The sequence below is a fragment of the Manis javanica genome, chromosome 7 (genome assembly GCF_040802235.1).
Source record: "Manis javanica isolate MJ-LG chromosome 7, MJ_LKY, whole genome shotgun sequence".
Taxonomy (NCBI): Eukaryota; Metazoa; Chordata; class Mammalia; order Pholidota; family Manidae; genus Manis; species Manis javanica.
This window is the reverse complement of record NC_133162.1, coordinates 61,926,394-61,948,236: the sequence shown is the minus strand read 5'-3', so window position 1 is coordinate 61,948,236 and position 21,843 is coordinate 61,926,394. Positions and strand designations below refer to the sequence as shown.

Genomic DNA, 21,843 nt, shown 5'->3' with positions numbered 1-21,843 from the left:
ATCCCCTAGGAGACTATGTTCCAACTCCTTTAGCCAGGCACCCTCATATAGTGCTATTATTTCTGCCCAAGTGTTCCAGCTGGCCTTATTGCACTCTCATGTACACACACACACACACACACACACACACACACACACACACAAACACAAAAGAAGAAGCTAATTTTTACTCAAGTTTTAGGAGGCTTTCTTTACCTATGAATATAAATTTGGTTTCCCTCTTGTTCTTTCTCATGGTGAGCAACTTGTTTCTTTTACAGTACTTATTTTTTGTTACGACTCATGTGTATAGTTATTAGTTTAATATCTGTCTCTCTTTATAATATAAGTTCTATAAGCATAGAGACTATACATATTTTGTTTACTTCTTTATATCCTATGACTGGCATATGCATATGATTGGATATGTGCTTAACCAGTATTGGAGGAAATATAGTTGTGTTCATAGACTATGGTATTATACATGATACATAGGCACATAGTTATAGTTACTATAATATCTCCATTAGAAAGTACATCTCTCTCATTTTTGCTGTGAGATTGTAGCATTTACTGGAATATTTTAATACCCTTATTTGTGGCCAAACTTTGTCATTGCAGTTAACTGTTTCCTTTCTTGACTGTTTTCTCCAGTTTCCTTGTATTAGAGCTATGGCCACATGAGTAACTTTTTACACTGCAATATTTATGCAAGTATAGTTTGTATTGCTTTATCATCTCATCTTAATCAGATTCCCTCCACAAGCCTGGATAAAATTGGAAACCTTAAGAACACAAGTGTGCTAAACTCATCATACCCGTTAGGCCATGGCTTTTTCTATTTACATCCCAGTTTGCTCCAATTCCACATAACTGCCTTGACTAGAACATGCTGTTATAATTGCATGTAAAAATGTATATTGCTGGAAAAAGGTGGAATCTGTTATATGTTCTCTCTATCCTGCTTAAATTCATTTTTCATTACCAATGCTCTACTTCTCTGTGTTTTGAGACTGTAGAATTTTAAAATTATTGAACAGCATCTAGTAGTATAAATAATAATGTGGCAAGAGACATGGGATCTTGTTTCTTTCTCTCTGCTTATTATTTTTGATATATTAAGTATTTCACCTTGTCTTTATGGACTCCAGTTATCTCATTGCAGGATATTATAATGTTATAACGCTTGTCTTAAAGTAGAGATTGAAAGCAGAATATATCTTGTGGGCCCTCCCACCTCTGGTATCTATAATCCTAGCTTAACACAAGTTTTTGTAGCAAAATAGAGGTACTCTTCTGAAAACAGGGAACACAACACTAGCATATATTTAGAACCGACAGATTGAAGTACTCACTGTAACAGTGAAGCAGAGATTCCCTTTGGTGGGTGAAGAATGATAAAGAGCCCTTGTACATGTTTCCACTCCCTGTCCTCCCAGCCCTACAAGTTCATTTCATAATTCTCTACTTAATACTGGTCATGATGGGGATGAATATATTTAAAATCTTAACAGATATGTCTGTTAGACTTTCAGATTTCTGATTTGCTTTTTCCCCTAATTGTGCATTCTAGTACATTGAAAGCAGCAAGTGAATTTTCAACTACTTTACCCTATACTTTTAGCAGTGCCTCAAATGATTGTGAAATACAGATTTCAAAGCTAGAGGAAAGTCTCCAGAGAGCTTTTCCTTCCAGGTGATTGTGTTTGATTTAAACTTGCAGCAGGTCTGAAAGATGTCAGTGTCTGATGACTGGCGGCCTCTTGAAGTGTTATGAGTTACAGTTTTTATTCCAGCCTCTGGAAAGCAGCTGCTAGGTGCAGATTTGAGCAACATTTGTTAATATTTCAGGAAAAATAAAAATGTAAATGGATGCAGAAGAGGATCATAAAATCAGACATTTAAACTTTAGGTTTCACAGTCCATTTTTGGAGAACCTATAGAACTTTGGGGTCAATAGACCTGAATTCAAGTACTGGTTGTGTCAATAATTACCTATATGACTTTGAGCCTTCATTTCTATCTTCTATAAAATGGATGAATTACAAAATATGACAGCTAAGCTCCTTTATTTTTTAATCTAAAATTAACATATACCAACTATTGAAAAACTGGAAAATACAAGTACAAAAAATCTAAAATCAGTCATAATAACTCAGCTTAGAGAAAAGCAGTGTATTAACATTATTGTATGTTTGCTTCTACATTTTTCATGCAAGTATGACACCTGTTTACATATTTTACATTTTGCATATATACACACATATATTTTATGTATGTAAATACATTACTTATACATTTTTCACATATTATGAAATGAATTCATATAGCAGTCCATCCTAGTTATTTATTTATTTAGTACATAAAGATCATTTTCCTGTATTATGAAAAATATAATTTTATTAATTGTATGAAAAGTATAATTTATTTAACAGCTAGTGATGATTATTTAGCTTACAGTTTTTCTTGATTACAAAAAAGATTGTGATGAATATCCTTCCATGTTAATGTTAGTCCACAACATTTATTATTCAATAACAGTGATTACTAGATCAAAGGACTCCACTTAATTAGAGTCACCATTTGGAAAAATAAACTTCTGAGATAAGATTGTCATTTTCACAGAGATTCAGAAGATATGGAAGAATTGAACAAGATCACTAGAAATGTTGCCAAGAAAGCTCTTTATTTAGCTTATTTGAGAGTCAACCAGTGTTCTTGTACAGGATTCAACCTTAGCAAGATCTCACTTTATTAAAAAGAAAAGAAAATTAAAATAGGAGAAAAGATCTGAATCTCCTGAAAAGAAAGTATATATATTACATTGGGCTTCCAGGTTTGTTACACTTAACTGGCTCTTTGTGGTACCTGTAGGCATTTTTGATGATTTGTTATAAGCAATTTCTGGGATATACAAAGTTAGGCAAACATTTCCTGAGAAGTAATTTTGATTATGTGCTTTAGAGACAAAACCTTTGTAACACCTTCTGGGTCTGCAGCATACATCTGGGTAGAGTTTTAAAGCATTATGTCTACCACACAGTCTGTATTTATCATTTCTGGGAGTTTAAGTTTGCATTCTCCAAATTTGTCACTAGATGGGAGAAGAGGACTTTAGTTAGATTCTAGTTTAGGCATTTAATTTGGCACATTTCTAATATAGGATCCATTTGGTTAGATTCCATTAGAAGAAGTCATTTGGTGAGATTCTAGTATAGCTTTTAGCACCTATAGGTGAATTTTGTTACAGTAATCAGACTGCTGTTTAGAGCATCCATCAATGCAGGAAACTGCAGAAATTTGCAAAACCGTCTTTCTCCTGTGGTTGCAGGATTATGCAAGGAGCAGTTGCTGGAAATTGTTTGTCACTGAACATCTGGTAGACCCACCCGAACCTGGGGGCCAGCATCCACTGCGTTGTCATTCTTTTGCTCATGAGCTTTTGGGATAGCTTTCTGACATTTCTCTGAGCACGTTGGCCCTTAAGCAAGGCCATAGTCAATTTGGTGACCCATAGCTCCTTCTCCAAGATGTAGACTGAAATCTATAGTCTGATCTGCCCACCTTTTACAAGGTTCTAATTTTCAATTTTTGTACTCCCAGCCATTGGCCACTTGATTTTACTAAAAGCTATCTATGAGCTGCCCAGTTTTACATAATCGTTTTCTGCCTCGACATCCCTGCACTTCAATCAAACTTAAAAAAATATTATTCACTCAATATAATTTTTTTCTCAGTAAAAATTGTCCACTAAGATTGTAATCTAGTTCTTCTCAATGAAAGGGTTCATAGGACTTACCCAGTCTGCCATGATCAGATCACTAATAGTTTGCAAATATGCATTGCATTTCCTTATATACTAGGTAGTATTTGTTACTTGTGATTATGTTTTTTAACCATTTTAAGTATTTAACATTTAACAGTAAGTATTATTATGCAATAAATCTTATTTATTTTCCTGATTTTGTCATTCAACTGTATATTAAAGCTTTATCTCTGTAGCTGTGTGTATAGCTTCTACATTGTTTTTATTGCTGGATTTTACAGAAGCATTTCATTGCATGCATCATCTTCCTTATTTATTTATCCATTTCCTAGTTATGGAAACCAAGTTGCATCAAACTGTATGCTATTATAAACAATGGCATGATGAATATCTCTTTATCTGTACTTGTCTTTATATATACTTCTGAAAGATTTTTCTAGGATTTATATCCTAGAGACAAAGCACCAATTCATTTTGTATATGCACTTTAAGTTTGCAATAAAATTTTCTAAAATGGCTTTACCCATACCTTTCCACTTCTGCCTACAAAACTTTGTTTCTTGGCTGTGCACTTTCTAGCCAATACTTGGATGTTGTTCTGCTTTCTGGTTTTTGCCTTTTTTGTGGTTGTTGAGTGGATTCTAATTAGATGACAACTTGATAAGATTCAGTCTGGCAGATATGAATCCTTTATTTAGTTCTTCAGATGTCTTTTTTAGGTTGTCATTTGTCTGTTAACTCTGTCTATTGTGACCTTAGGTTGAAGTGAAATCTATTCATGATGTAGTGATATTCATAAATTTTTTGCTTTATGATTTGTGCTTCATGTCTGTTCTTTAAGAAGGCATTTCTCTTTGGTCAAAAATATATTCTTCTATCTTTGTTTTTAGTAGTTGCTTTCTCCTATTTTATTGGTTTAGATAATTTTCTGGCTTTAAATCATCTATAAATGTCTTGGTTTTCATTAATCGATTAGGAGTACAGTTTATATACAGCATATTTTCCCATATATGGCAGCACAGTTTTTCTCTGAACACCTTCTGCTAAACAGTAAGTTACTTCAAGGTGTTTTGTGGGTGTTAGCTGTATTGTGTATCAAATTTCCGTGTATCATCTGTCTGTCCTAACCTTTTACTTTTCTGTTCTTCAACCAATATTATGTCTATTAAAAAATTCAATTGTTTTGAAGTGAGTTTGAATGTTTATATAATACATCCTTCCTCTGAAGTGGGCACTGTCATGTTCACTTCAGAGGAAGGATGTTTCACTGCTGTAACAAAGTGCCATAGACTAGGGGATGATAAACAACAGAAATTTATTGCTCACAGTTCTGGAATTTGGAAATCCAAAATCAGGGTGCCAGCATGACCAGGTGAGGGCCATCATCCTGGTTCATAGCAGGCTCCTCTCTGTGTCTTCACGTGGCATACAGAAAGGGCAAGGAATCTCTCTGAAATCTCTTTTATATGGCACTATTCTTATGCGGATTCCACCCTCATGACTTAAACACCTCCCAAAAGCCCCACCTACTAATATACCATCACCTTTATTAGGATTTCAACATATGAATTTTGGAGGAACACAAACATCCAGACCATAGCATCCATGAATGTTAATAAAAATAAGTTTAAAGTTTTTCTATTAATATTAGGAAGTTTGCTGTATCAATTTATTTTATCAACAGTTTTACTACTATTTTGGTTTCCTGAAAGTTGTGTCAAAAAACTGAAATAATATTGTATGTTTTTCCTGAAAATATTAGACAATCATATATATATGTTATCTTTTACCTCATTAGTGTGCTTCTATTAGTAGGTTCTCTGATGTTGAATCATTCTTGTATTTCTGGTATGAAACATTTGACCCTGATGTACTATGCCATTAAATTTTATAAGTATTCTTTGTTTAGGACATTTACATCTGTTAACATGATATTGGCTTATCATTTTAATTGGTCAGCTTCTCATCCTTTTTGTTTTACACTGGAATATCTTCTATAATATAGAAATTTAATTTCTTGAATATTTGGAAAAGGTATCCTTGAAAACTGTTAATGTGTTTTAAGGTAGAGAAGTGTTTGTGATTATTTCAGTTTCTTTAAAGATTATTGATCTCTTTTTAAAAGTTCCTGATGCTTCTTAAACAATCATGGCATTTTACTCTGTTTCAGAAATGTATCTAATTACCCAAATATTACTAAATTTATTAGTAGGTAGCCAGGAATATTTATTCTTTTATCAATCTGTTAGCTCTGGATTTGTTCCTTTATTCCTGTATTTATTTATTTGCATTTTGTATTTTATTTTGAGAACTTTGATGATGCTTGTCCATATTATTATTAATTAATCTTTTCAAAGACGTAGATCTTTATTTTATTATTTCTTTTTATTGAGTGTTACCTGTTCTTTTTTTGTTCATCCTTTCTTTAATGCAAATTTTACTATTCGTTATTTTTTTTCTTCCTTGTTTTTCTGGAAAAAAACATACCTCTCCATTCATATTCTTAAAAATTCATTTCTGATACATGCATACAAAAGAGTAAAATTACACATTCTGCTCTCTTATATTTTGACCTATAAATATTTCCCTTAATATTCAATTCTAATCATTTTATAATCTTGTAACATTTTGATTTTTAACCTAAGAGTAGCTGCCTAACACAATTTGTAGTTTCCAGATATACTGCAGTTTAAAAAATTGGTGTTCACTTGTGGCTTTTATTTTTAATAAATTGTTGTTGGAGAATATATCGTGTCTAATGTTAATTCAAATTTAATGAGCTTCAGTTTTGGACTACTAAAGTCAATTGTTCTAAATATTCAAAGTTTGCTTGAAAATAATTTCTGTTCTCTGAATAGTGAGTGGTAAAGTTTATATATGTTTCTTTGTTCAAGCATATTGTTTGTGCTATGTCATTATCCCCCCATTTTGAATGGGAGTTGAGCAAATATAAGACCCCAGAAAGAAAGGAGGGTTGCTGAATGGAGACAAGGACACTACTGGGCAAGAAGGAAGAACCTTTTATTATCCAACTTTTCCCTGGACTGAGTTACCTATAACTTACCTCCAAATGCTAAAAGTAAACTTGTAAAGAAACAAAAATCTCATTTTTCATGTTGCCACTGGTTTTGGATGTAGCCTAGTTACATAGTTAGCAGAATCAGAAATTACATAACAGATAATATCATTTTAAATTCAAATCACTGAAACAGAATATCAGAGGGAAGAGACTTTTACAGAACATTCTTCATTTGGGGGGAAAATAATTGGATACTTTTCCTCTTTGCATTAGTGTATTTTTATATAAAATGCTCACACATGACATTTATGGAAAATGTTGTAATTTCCTTCTTTCATTATACTTTTCAAATCCTTTGAATAACTTGAAAATATTCAGGGTTTTAAATAAAGAGGATTCTGTCACAACACAGTAATTATATATCATCAGTGTTTCGGTTTAGTACTTTGAAGTATTTTTCATACCACTTTCTATAAGTTCCGCCCACTCATGACTCATTCAATGGGGTCAAGAATGTTAAGCATGACGACCATTGGAAGCAATCCAGAGTGGGAATTCAGTAACAGTATTTTTCTCCAGAAATATAATTGAATGCATAAAGGTTATGTTAGTTCAGAGGGAGGTTTGTGTTCAGTGAGGATGAAAAATGATTAAAATATATACACTGAAGATAATTAGCATGGTGTGAAAACATGACACCTAATTTACCATAGATAAAAGTAAGCACCCCACACATGATTAATGTCTATAGATGATAGTATTCTACCATAGCAAATTAAACTATTTAAAAATAGAATAATAAGATAGGAAGAGCTTTGGCAAAATCCAAGAGATTATTTTTATTACACTCCAGGGTAGAAGCTCCAGATAATACAATTATTGTTTCACATGTTAAAACTGCAGAGATTTAAGAAAATGGAAAATCAAAGTGAAATGAGTCAGCAAACATTTTAAAGTCTTCTAGAGCTAGTTGTCTTGATATATTTTTTTTATCTGAAATGATCATCATGATTTGGGTTAATGTTTATGATCAATATGAGATCATTTATTAATTACAAAATATTTACTGCACATTTGCGATGAGCCACATTTTTTGAATATACACAGATTCATGGAATACATTTTAGGCCCCTAAGGAGCTCACAGTCTAGTGTGGTATGTGGTGATTTTATAGTGAATTAGTTCTGTTCTTTCATATTCTAGTTCTCATCTCTTTGAGACATAATCGAATTGTACCAATCCAGTGAATGTGAGCTGCAGCAATTCCTGTCACTCCTAGTGACAGGCTTCAAAATTCCCTGTGAATTTCACCATGTTCCCTCTTTGTTATAACTGATGATATTCCATATCTTGAGACCCCATCGACCTGAGTCTCTATGTGAGGATATCATCAAGCCTATCCCCCTTCTGATGAAAAGAAAATCAAATTCCTTTAGATGATTCTGAGCATCCAAGTCAAGCCTCCAAGCTAAGTATACTAAGGACCATGGATACAAAGTGAATTGGATTCAGGTATTACCTTCAAGTTTATGATTGGCCAGTAAGGGTAGATAAATAACTGAAACAGTATAGTTATATGGTCTCTGTTAGCAGTAAGTATGTAGTATTGCTTGCAAACATGATAAAGTGTTTGGCTTCCTATGGTTCAGAGGAAATGATTAGAAAGGTGATGTTTCAGCTGAAACTTCGAATGTGGGCCATATTAGTATACTGGATTTTAGTAGGAGGGATGGATAGAAAAAATGCCTCTAAATTGGCAGTGTAGAAAAAAAGTCATATCTATTAACAAAGACAAGTCTTGTGACACATCATAGAAACTTCAGGAATATGACAAAGTGGTACAATTGCAGAGCAAAAGCAAAGTGAAACAGGAGGGATATTTTAACTTATTCTCAGGAAATTTAACTTTCCTATAAGCCATGCAGATTTTCTAAAAGATTTTAAGCAAGAGATTACTTCAGAAGCAGGAATAGATTACTTCAAGATTACTAAAAATTAGAGTGTAACATGAGAAACAAGAGGTTTAGGAAACTGCCCCTGAGACCCTATTACCAAATAAGGAAGTAAGAAAAGGGAAGCAGAGAAGAGAGAAAGTAATAGTGAGGAGAGAGCATGTAAGGATGATACTAAAAAGGCAGAACCTTCATGAAAATGGTGGTTCATTTGTACTGAGGCCTTAATATTTTTTCTTTTTTTTTATTAAGGTATTATTGATATACACTTTTATGAAGGTTTCACATCAATAAACAATGTGGTCATTACACCTGTTATCGTGTCCCCCCCCATACCCCATTACATTCACTGCTCATCAATGTAGTAAGATGGCACAGAGTCACTATTTGCCTTCTCTGGGCTACACTGTCTTTCCCATGATCCCCCCCCCACACCATGTGTGCCAATCATAATACCCCTGATCCCCTTCTCCCTCCCTGCCTACCCACCCTTCCCTACCCCTCCCCTTTGGCAACCACTAGTGCCTTCTTGGAGTGTGTGAGTCTGTTGCTGTTTTGTTCCTTCAGTTTTGCTTTGTTGTTATACTCCACAAATGAGGGAAATAATTTGGTACTTGTGGTTCTCCACCTGGCTAATTTCACTCCAGCTCCATCCATGTTGTTGCAAATTGTAAGATTTGTTTCTTTCTTATGGCTGAATAGTATTCCATTGTGTATATGTACCACATCTTCTTTATCCATTCATCTACTGATGGACACTTAGGTTGCTTCCATATTTTAGCTGTTGTAAATAGTGCTGCAATAAACATAGGGGTGCATATGTCTTTTTGCATCTGAGAAATTATATTCTTTGTGTAAATTCCTAGGAGTGGAATTCCCGGGTTAAATGATATTTCTATTTTTAGTTTTTGAGGAACCTCCGTATTGCTTTCCACAATAGTTAAACTAGCTTACATTCCCCCATTCAATGTAGGAAGGTTCCCCTTTATCCACATCCTCACCAGCATTTGTTGTTCTTAGTCTTTTTGATACTGGCCCATCCTAAGTGGTATAAGGTGATATCTCATTGTGGTTTTTATTTGCATTTCCCTGATAATTAGTGATGTGGAGCATCTTTTCATAAGCCTATTGGCCATCTGAATTTCTTCTTTGGAGAAGTGTCTGTTCATATCCTGTGCCCATTTTCTAATAGGGTTATTTGCTTTTTGGGTTTTGAGGCATGTGAGTTCTATATATGTTTTGGATGTTAACCCCTTGTCAGTTATGTCATTTACAACTATATTCTCCTATACTGTAGGATGCCTTTTTGTTCTGTTGATGGTGTCCTTTGCTGTACAGAGCTTTTTAGTTTGATGTAGTCCCATGTGTTCATTTTTGCTTTTGCTTCCCTTTCTTGAAGAGATGCATTCCAGAAGAAGTTGCTCATGTTTATATTCAGGAAATTTTTGCCTATGTTATCTTCTAAGAGTTTTATGGTTTCATGAATTATATTCAGGTCTTTGATCCATTTTGAGTTTACTTTTGTATATGGGGATAGACAATAATCAAGTTTCATTCTCCATGTCCAGTTTTGCCAATACCGCTTGTTGAAGATGATGTCATTTCCCCATTGTATGTCCATGTCTGCTTTATCATGTATCAATTGACCATATATGGTTGGGTTATATCTGGGCTCTCTAGTCTGTTCACTGGTCTATGGCTCTGTTCTTGTGCCAGTACCAAATTGTCTTGATTACTGTGACTTTGTAGTAGAGCTTGAAGTCAGGGAGTGTAATCCCTCCAGCTTTATTCTTCCTTCTCAGGATTGCTTTGTCTATTTGGGGTCTTTTGTGGTTCCATATGAATTTTAGAATTATTTGCTTTAGTTCATTGAAGAATGCTGTTGGTATTTTGTTAGAGATTGGATTGAATCTATAGATTGCTTTAGGCAGAAGGGCCATTTTGACAATTCTTATTAATTCTTCCTATCCATTAGCACAGGATGTGTTTCCATTTAGTGGTATCTTCTTAAATCTCTATCATGAGTGTCATGTCGTTTTCAATTCATAGGTCCTTCACTTCCTTTGTTAGGTTTATTCCTAGGTATTTTCTTCTTTTTAATGGAATTGTGAATGGAATTGTTTTCCTGATTTCTCTTTCTGCTGGTTCATCATTAGTGTTTAGGAATGCAACAGATTTCTGTGTATTAAATTTGTATCCTGAAACTTGGCTGAATTCAGATATTAGATCTAGTAGTTTTAGAGTAGATTCTTTAGAGTTTTTATGTACAATATCATGTCATCTGCAAACTGACAGTTTAACTTCTTCCTTGCCAATCTGGGTATCATTTATTTCTTTGTTTTGTCTGATTGCCATGGCAAGGACCTCCAGAACTATGTTGAATAAAAGTGGAGGGAGTGGGCATCCTTTTTTTGATCTTAAAGAAAGGCTTTCAGCTTCTCGCTGTTAAGTATGATGTTGGCTGTGGGTTTGTCATGTATGGCCTTTATTATGTTGAGGTACTTGCCCTCTATACCCATTTTGTTGAGAGTTTTTATCATGAATGGATGTTGAATCTTGTCAAATGCTTTTTTGGCATCTATGGAGATGAACATGTGGTTTTTGTTCTTTTTGTTGATGTGGTGGATAATGTTGATGGATTTTCTAATATTGTACTATCCTTGCATCCCTGGAATAATCCTGCTTGGTCATGGTCGATGATTTTTTTATGCATTTTTGAATTCAGTTTGCTAATATCTTGTGTATTTTTGTATCTATGTTCATCAGGGATATTGGTCTGTAATTTTATTTTTTTGTGGTGTCTGCCTGGTTTTGGTATTAGAGTGATGCTGGCCTTGTAGAATGAGTTTGGGAGTATTCTCTCCTCTTCTACTTTTTGGAAAACTTTAAGGAGGGTGGGTATTAGTTCTTCACTAAATGTTTGATGAAATTCAGTGGTGAATCCATCTGGTGCAGGGGTTTTTTGATTACCAATTCAATTTCATTGCTGGTAATTGGTGTGGTAATATTTTCTGTTTCTTTCTGGGTCAGCCTTGGAAGGTTGTATTTTTCTAGAAAGCTGTCCATTTCTTCTAGGTTATCCAGTTTGTTAGCATATAATTTTTCATAGTATTCTCTAAAAATTGTATGTATTTTTGTAGTGTCTATAGTGATTTTTCCTTTCTTATTTCTGATTCTGTTTATGTGAGTAGACTCTCTTTTTCTTGATAAGTGTGGCTAGGGGTTTATCTACTTTATTTTCTCAAAGAACCAGCTCCTGCTTTCATTGATTCTTTCTATTGTTTTATTCTTCTCAATTTTATTTATTTATGCTCTAATATTTTTTATGTCCCTCCTACTGACTTTGGGCCTCATTTGTTCTTCCTTTTCTAGTTTTGTTAATTGTGAGTTTAGACTATTCATATGGGATTGTTCTTCTTTGAGGTAGGCCTGTATTGCAATATACTTCCCTCTTAGCACTTCCTTCATTGCATCCTACAGATTTTGTGGTATTGAATTATTGTTGTCAGTTGTCTCCATATATTGCTTGATCTCTGTTTTTATTTGGTCATTGATCCCTTGGTTATTTAGGAGCATATTATTAAGCCTCCATGTGTTTGTGTGCTTTTTCATTTTCTTTGCATAATTTATTTCTAGTTTCATACTTTTGTGATCTGAGAAGATGGCTGGTACAATTTCAATCTTTTTGAATTTACTGAGCCACTTTTCATGGCCTAGTATATGATCTATTCTTGAAAATGTTCATGTGCACTTGAGAAGAATTTATATCCTGCTGCTTTTGGGTGGAGAGTTCTGTAGATGTCTGTTAAGTCCATTTGTTCTAATGTGTTAGTCAGTGCCTCTGTGTCCTTACTTATTTTCTGTCCAGTTGATCTGTCCTTTCGAGTGAGTGGAGTATTGAATTCTCCTAGAATGAATGCATTGCATTCTATTTACCCCTTTAATTCTGTTAGTATTTGTTTCACATATGTAAGTGCTCCTGTGTTGAATGCATAGTTATAATGGTTATATCCTCATGTTGGTTTGACCCCTTTATCATTATGTAATGTCCTTCTTTGTCTCTTGTGACTTTCTTTGTTTTGAAGTCTATTTTGTCTGATATAAGTACTGCAACTCCTGCATTTTTCTCCCTATTAGGTGCATGAAATATCTTTTTCATCCCTTCACTTTTAGTCTGTGTATGTCTTTGGTTTTAACATGAGTCTCTTGTAGGCAACATATAGATAGATCTTTTTTTTTATCCATTCAGTGACTCTGTGTCTTTTAATTGGTGCATTCAGACCTTTACATTTAGGATGATTATCGATAGATAATGTACTTATTGCCATTTCAGGCGTTAGATTTGTGGTTACCAAAGGTTCAAGGTTGACTTCCTTTCTATTTAATAGTCAAACTTAACTCACTTAGTATGCTATTACAAACACAATCTAAAGGTTCTTTTTTTTTACCCCTCCTTTTCTTCATCCTCCATTCTTTGTATATTAGGTGTCATATTCTGTACTCTTTGTATATCCCTTTTTATTACCTCTGATAAAAGCTGTTTAACCTTAGGAACTCTTCCATGTATAGTAGTCCTTCCAAAATACACTGTAGAGATGGTTTGTGGGAGGTAAATTCTCTAGCTTTTGCTTCTCTGGAAATTGTTTAATCCCTCCTTAAAATTTAAATGATAATCTTGCCAGATAAAGTATTCTTGGTTCGAGGCCCTTCTACTTCATTGCATTAAATATATCATGCCACTCCCTTCTGGCCCGTAAGTTTTCTGCTGAGAAGTCTGATGAAATCCTGATGGGTTTTCCTTTGTATGTGATCTTTTTTCTCTCTCTGGTTGCTTTTAGTACTCTGTCCTTATCCTTGATCTTTGCCATTTTAGTTATTATATGTCTTGGTGTTGTCTTATTGGGTCACTGGTGTTGGTATATCTGTGCACCTCTATGGCTTGAGAGAATATCTCCTTCCCCAGATTGGTGAAGTTTCCAACAATTACTTCCTCAAACACACTTTCTATTTCTTTTTATCTCTCTTTTTCTTCTGGTACCCCTATAATATGAATATTGTTCCATTTGGATTGGTCACATAATTCTCTCAGTATGCTTTCATTCTTAGAGATCCTTTTTTCTCTCTGTGCCTCAGCTTCTTTGTATTCCTTTTCCCTAATTTCTATTTCATTTATCATCTCCTCTACCATATCTAATCTACTTTTAGTACCCTCCATTGTGTTTCTTAATGATTGGATCTCAATCCTAAATTCGTTTCTGAGTTCTTGAATATTTTTCTGTACCTCCATGAGCATGTTAATGATTTTTATTTTGTAATCTCTTTCAGGAAGATTTATGAGGTCTATTTCATTGGAATCTTCCTCAGGTGTATTTATAATTTTGCTTTGAACCATGTTCCTTTGATGTTTCATAATTTGTCTTGCTGTCCTCTAGTGCCCAGAGGCTCTGCTCAACCCCTGGAGAAATGTCAGGGGTTGCAGGGGAGCAGTGTTGGTGTCTCTGCAGAGGAAAGGGTTTTTTCCTGCTTCCTGGCTGCTGTGCCTGTCTCCACTGTCAGAACCAGTGGGCCAAACACACAGGTGTAAGCCTCTGTGATTTGTGTTTGTAGCTACTATAGGTGGGGCTTCCCTCTGGCTGGCTTGATGCCAGGGCTGGGGCTGCCGGTTTTTGAGCCAGGTGCAGGGTAGCTGGCAGCAAGTTGCAGCAGGCTGTGTATCATTGTGGGGGGGGCGGGTGCTTGGAGCTGCATAGTCAGCAAGGGGAATGGAGCGCTTGAGATCATTTAAGTTCCCAAACTGCTGGGCAGAGTGCACCCAGACAATTTTGTCTACCTGTCCTTTCTCCTGGACAGTAAGCTCTGTGCAATCCTTGCCCATTTAGCAGCCCTGCTGCTTTTAGGAAGTCTCTCAGACTGCCCCCCCACATCTGCTGGATATGAATCCCTGTTTTTCACAAGCAGTTGGAATCTCATTCTCTCTAGGTATTCTACCTGTTTTAGCTTTCCAACGCCACTAATCACCAGAACACCATGCAATGTAGGTTAGTGCTTCCAGAGCAGATCTCCAGAGCTAGGTGTTCAGCAGTCCCAGGACTCCACTCCCTCCCTGCTCTGTTTCTCTTCCTCCTGCCTGTGACCTGAGTCCCGCTGGATCAATCCTTTGATACTTTACACTATTCCATGAGCTTTGCTCTTTTCTCCAGGTGTATGCAGTCTGGCGCAGCCTACTTTCCTGTTGCTCTTTCAGGATTAGTTGTATTAATTATATGTTTGTTTTATATGTGGTTTTAGGAGGTGGTTTCTATCTCACCTCTTAGTCTTAGGCTGCCATCTTTAATCCTTATTCTTTTCTAGGCACTTTACTCACTTCTTTACAAGAATTGTTGTTCATCTAATCCTATAACAGACTTAACCTTGCACGTTAGTTAACCTCTAGGAGGCACAGAGAAGTAAAGCAACTGCCAAGAACATATATTTGGGTGTGTTATTCTTTGATTGGGGGCAGGAATTTTGACTTCAGGACACATTCTCTTAACCTCTATTCTACAGATACTGCCTCCCTAAGCACGACAGGACTTCACAGTTGATTGGATAATACTATTACATAATAATTATCATAAAATATTCAGACAGTGTGATAGTTAAGAAAAGATAGATAAAAACAGGGCTTCAATTATAGTGTGGTGATTGAAATAGGCCTTGACAAATGGCTAACATTTCAGTGAGGGAAATTGGTGAAAGTTTGTTCTAGATGTAATTAAATATAAAAAGTGAGGAGCTTGTAGAGAGGTTTTGTAGTGGGTTGAGAAAGTATCAAATTATCAAATAATTTTACGCAGGTGCAAATAATAGATAATCAGTAAATATGTGTTCATTTAAGTTATGAAAAGTAAGGGTGGTGTGATATATTTAGGTCAAATCATAATTGTGTCCCCCTTGAAAGTTTGACAACTAAGGAGAAAAATCATACATACTATGTTGTAGTCAGATTAGTCTGAAGTAGAGTGGAGAATGGTGACTCTGGTCACTTAGAAGTTTATTCCTGTATGTCAGACATGCTGTAATTGGGGCCTAAAAAAACTAGTGGTAATAAGTAAGAAACCTGAAGAATTAGGGACAACAGGACATATTGGGTGTAGGAAATTTTAAAAATCCAGTAGTGAGATAATATTGTCTTATTCCCATTTATGAGAGGCACTGAGGAAGACATAATATCACTTTTGCAGTGTTCCTACTCAAAATGCACAATTTTAATTTAGTCATGAAAAATATTAGGGAAACACAATTTTAGTAATATTCTGCAAAGTAACTGGGCTGTGCTAAAAAATGCCTACATTGTAAAAGAAAGAGAAAGACTGCGAATTTACCAGATTAAAGAAGAATGAAGTGCCATGACTACTAAATACAATATGTGACCCTAGATAGGAATTGATCCAGTGGTTTGGTTGGAATTTGGTCCTCCAGGACACTAATGTGATAATTGGTAGCATATAAATATGCTCTTAAAATTAGACAATATTATTGTCTCAGTGTCATTTGTGAATTTTGATAAAAGTGAGTTTGTAGGAGAATATCCTTTTATGTGTGAAAGAGACATTGATATATTTTAGAATTAAATTTTAAGATTTGAAAGCATACTGAATATAATCTCTGCCCAATTAATAAATTAAATTTAGAAATAAACAAAAAATATAAATATAAAAGTCTCACCCAACTAAGAATTAAATAACACATCTAGATAACCGTTGGTTTGATAATAGTTTGTACTAAATGAAAAATAACATATAATAGATATATAACATACAAATGTTGGAGATGCTGACAAAATAGTATTTAAAGGAAATTTAAAATCTTTAAGTGCTATTAAAAAAGAAAATATGTTTGAAATTAATTATCTTAACTTCCATACTAAGGTTTAAAAAAAAAGAAGCAAATTAAAGCCAAATTAGTAGAAGGAAAGAAACAAAAGAAGTTCAACAGGAAACGGATAAAGTACAGATAGAAAAATAGAGATAATTAACAAAACCAAACATTTTTTACTTCTATATTAATGAAGTCCTAGTAACACTGCTCAAAACATTAAATACACTACAAAAATTATCAGTATTCAGAATAAAATGGTACATCGCTACACATCATAGATGTATGAAAAGGATAATAAGAGAATTCAGAAATTTTATGCTGGTTCATTCAAACTTAAACACAATGCACAAATGCTTTGAAAAATATAACTTATGAAAATAGGAAGAAACAGAAAATTGAAATAGCCCCTTATGTATTAGTGTTTTGAATCTGTTGTCAAAGTGTCTCAATAAAGAAAACTCCAACACCAGTTGGTTTCATTGATAAATTTTATTAAATATTTAAAATAAGAAACATTGTCAATTGTATGAGCCAGAAAATAGAAGAGGTGGCATACTTCCCAACTAGCTTTATGAGTCCCGCAGGAATATGATAACAAAACCTGACAGAATCACTTAATGAAAAGAATGTTCTAGAGCAATATACTTTCTGAACATGAAAGAGAAAATATGCTTTAAAAAAGTTATATCTGTAAAAAGGGAAATACACAATGCAACCTCTATCAACTCCCAGCTGACTTTTATATATAAAGTAACAAGCTGATTCTAAAATTCATGCAGAGAGACAGGGACTCAGAATAGGCAAAGTAAACTTGAAGAAAGTTCAAAGTTGGAGGGGAGGACTCACATTTTTCCAATTTCAAAACTTACTCAGGAAGTACTGTTATCAAAACAGTACTATACTTGCATAAGGAAGGTTATATAAATCAATGCAATACAGTTGACAGTCCAGAAATAAACTTGTACATCTATATGTAATTTTGCATCAGGAGGCATCATTAGAATTATTTGGCTTTGGCCGAAAGAGAAAAGCTGTGTTAGATGTAGAAGTCAGTGATTCTTTGTGATTCTTGGTATAGAGCTAAGCTGTCCTCTAAGATTTTAGAACCTGAGATATTTTAGTTAAGCCATGCCGTGTCTGTTATTTCTACTGGGTATTCTACCATGAATTAGAGCAAGGATAATAAATAGACCCAGAATTAGCCACTTGGATGTGACTGCCAAGTTCAAACTCAATACCGGAGTGTCAGGATCCTGTGTCAGTGATATCTGCTGAATTTTGAGAGTCACCAGGGGCAACTTGAAAGTATTTTCCATGACTGTAGAAATTTAGAAAAGATGTTACTTTATGAAAAGGAATTTCAATAAGCTGTATACCTATATAGTTTTACAGCCATTCTGTAATGTTCAGCAGGACTTAAAAATTGAGAAAAAAACTGGTTAACCTTTGATAAATACAGTATTTGAAGTGTAAGTTTAGGAATAACAACAAAAGTCCTACAGTTTAGTGAAAAAATAAATCAAGAAAACATGGAGTCAAGTGCTAGGGTCAGACTCTAAATGGTGCCTATAGCTGTTAGTAGGCAGGAAGCCAAAGCCAATTATTGTCTGAGTGAAGGACATGTCAATCTGTCAGCCACAGCATGGTGTGGTTGAACAAACTGCCTGGCAACTTCCAAATCCAGGAAAAGAAAGGAAGAAAGCCCTGAGTGACAAGTACAAGAGAAATTTCCATCAACTTCCAAGGGGCAGAAATGTTATGTTTCTTTTGTCTACTGTTGATTTACCCTTAATCTCTGATGTTAGCTCAGTCCTCTCTTTATCCCATATGTAAACCCATCAACCCTGGTGCTGGTCTTGCTATAATATGGCATGGTTACCACTTCTATTGATGTGTGAAGGATATCACATCATGTATATGCACATTCTGAATTAAGTTGGCATTGACATTGCAGCTTCTCAGATAGAAATCCTTACTGTAATTCATAGAAAAACAGCATGAGAAACAGTAGTTTTTGTGGCATTTTTTTTCTTTAAAAAAACAAACCAAACTTCCAGTGCTGATTAATTTCCGCATTTCAGAAATGCTGCCATGGTGAAGTCAGCAATAAGCCATACCTGAGTAATTCCAGATGACAAATATAAAATGGTCTTAGAGAAACAAACAAACAACTCTTTCATTATTGAAACAATCCTAAAGGCATGTTTGGTTTAGAACTGAAACCAATCTTTCATGAAGCAGAAAAAATAGTTACTATCTTGACTCAGTCATTTGCTTTGAAGTAGTTTACTTTAGTTGAATAGTTTATATAACTCTACTCAACACCATAAACAAGCCTGTGTTTGAATCCCAGTTATGATATGGGATTATCCCTTAACTGCTCTAAGTCTCAGTGTATCTCATAAGAATATTGTGAGGCTCAGAGCAGTTTATACACATAAAATAACATGATCACTATAGCTTGGTATTTATATAGGCCCCAGAATCAGTTAGGCCTGGCTTTGAACATCAGCTTCATCTCTTACGAGCTGTGCAACCTTGAATGATCACTTAATCTTTTTAAAAGTTTTATCTGTAAGGTGAGGAAAACAATGTATCTACCCATAGAGAAGTTGTAAAGGTTAAAAATGTTGTGGAAATCTCAGAGTATAATATCCTCTCAATCCTACATCACTACACAACCCTGGTAATGCCCTGTCTGATCCCAAGTTGTCACTCGCTCTTAATTTTTCTTGCAAACTGACTTTCTGTAACAGGCTTATTCTTATTGCTAGTTGTCTTTTCAGAAATTTTCAGCGACTTTTTCTGCCTAATATGTCAAGTCTAAGCTCTCAGAGGCAGTCATGTACTTGTTTAGTGATATTGGAATCAGACTACTATTGAATTAGCTATTGAAACCATATGACATTTGAACAAATTTCTTAATCTCCCCATGTCTCAGTTTTTGTTTCTATTTTTTATAAAGAAAGATAATTTAGTTCTTTTTGTAGGATTGTTGTTCAGAGGAAACAAGATAATCATAAACCATTTATCACAGATCTGTTATACAGTAAATGCTAAGTAAAATTTAGTTTTTTGTGTTTTTTTTTCTAATTGTGGGGGAACTCCAATTAGTGTAAAGTTCTATCTTATTGCTCTCAAATCCTGTAAACTGCAACGTTTGTTGGTTATTTAATCAATTTTTATAGCAGCAGTTGAACACATTTCTATCACCTTTGACAGGACATCTCTTCTGGTAAAAATTGTTTGCAAAGATCTTGTTTGCAAAGATCTTGAATATACTCAAAAGAAAGTGATAGTATAAATATTTCTGTCTTAGATAAGATGATTCTTTATTTCTCCAGATTTCACTAGTAAACCTGAGGAAATATATTAATGAAATAAGCAGATGGAAGAACTCTGACTAAACAGGAATGGTTCAGTATGTGTTACCTCTGCACTGCAACACCTTTGCTAGACAGTTTCATTTGAAATCTTTTGGCCTCCTGAGTTTGAGAGAGCTAGAGTTTTTTTTTTTTTTTTTTACAGTAAAATGCAAAGAAGTTTCACCGACTGTATCTCTTCCTGAATTTAGTCCACTGAAGGCCAGAGCTGGAGGTAATATATCTTTCATAGTAACTTTTCCATTTTCTAACAAAACAAAACACATTTTTAAGGGAAATTGCAATTCTAGCCTGCTGAATATGAAAAAAAATATCTGAGAACAAGGATAAAGTAAGAGGCCTGTGATTTTTCTGGGGATTAGTTTTGTCATTGCTGACTTGCTTTCTTTCACAGCTCCTCTGAAGAATAGCAGACGTGTTCCAGTGGTAGGCAGCCTCCCAGAGATCGCTGAGTTGTGTTTACATTGTCAAGCTTCAGTTTCCATGAGAAACAAATGATCTGGTGTTTATAGGAAGCAATGAACTATAGCTTGTGTATCTGATGTGGGATCCTTTGGTGGGAATTAGTTTCTGGATAAACCTGTCTCCCATTCAGGCTCTTGCTTATGCACACCACGCCAGAAATAAGAAAACAGGCCAATTCCCTGCAAACACTGTCCCTACCCAACCTTTCCAACTGGAGATGGAAATTTTGTGGTTATCACTTTATTTAGGTTTTAAGGCCCAGGGTAATCCAGGTGCCTTAACTCTTAAAACGATCATGGTGAATTATAAATAGGTATACAGTGTTTAGATAGTGCCTATCACTGTATTGAGAAGTGTTCATTAACTTATTTAATGTGTTTTGTATGAGAGTAGTACTGTTATCATCCCCATTAGATGACACACACAGGGTGGGTGACTTCCCAAAGTCATATAGATATTTAAACTCAGAAGTCTAGCTCTGAGTGGTGCTATTAATGAATAAGCTATATTGTGTCTTGAAGTGCAAATTTCAGAAGGTATGTTGGCATTTTCACTGAAGTGTTAATTTTATCTTTACATATTCATTTAATTTTTGACATTTCAAAACGATTTGTGAGTTCTTGTTTGTCTTTTTCTATGTGAGTGTTTATTTCAATTTTGTTTGGATCACATGTCCCAGACTTGCTGGGTTGTACTGAAGTGAAGCCCAGTTCAGGAGTCCAGACTGTCCCTGGGAGTGTTTCTCTAGGGCTCTTATTGCCTGAAGATCAAAGGAGGTCAAATCACAAACATTTCTTAGAAATCACTTATATGTAATGATAAAGACAAATATACAAACAGAGTTTCTACAGAAATATTACCATATGAAATCTTTATATCTAACCCCAGGAAACATGAGATCCTATAAAATCAATTATTTCATTGGGATCCTCTCTTGCAGTTCTGTATATCAGGAGAGCATGAGAGGAAGTATTTTCAAGATGAAAATTCGTTAATTTTCTTGAAGATAGAATGAATTTATTAAGAAATTAGAGTCACTCACAAAATATTCCTTTATTGATTCATTTACTTCGTCATTCAACCAACATTTTCTTTACATGTCCTTTAGCCAGATACACTATAGTTTAGATTTTAGCTCATCATTTACTAGCTCTGTTACTTTGAATGATTTACTTAAAGTCTTTAAGCCTTCATAAAGTAAGAATAATTGTGAAACTTTGTTAGAGTGTTATTAGGGACATCCAGTGGACAAATAGACATAAAGCACATAGTATGCTCTAAGGCACCAGAACTGGTCACCTCACTCCTTTATCTCTTCCAGACTCTCCATTATTCTGATCCATGGTAAATAATTTTAAGATGTATCTTCTATCTGTTTATTTATTCTCTATCCAAAAGTGTTTTATTTTTTATATTTTT

At 34.5% G+C, this 21,843-nt stretch overlaps 1 long non-coding RNA gene across 1 annotated transcript in view; it reads left to right on the top strand.

The window, feature by feature from the left end:
• Nucleotides 1-21,843, top strand: part of LOC140850577 (uncharacterized) — a 497,739-nt gene that overhangs the window by 303,678 nt on the left and 172,218 nt on the right. Inside the window, exon 5 of the long non-coding RNA XR_012133517.1 lies at nucleotides 20,105-20,173. This is a non-coding gene — a long non-coding RNA (uncharacterized lncRNA). The remainder of the gene's footprint in view (nucleotides 1-20,104; nucleotides 20,174-21,843) is intronic.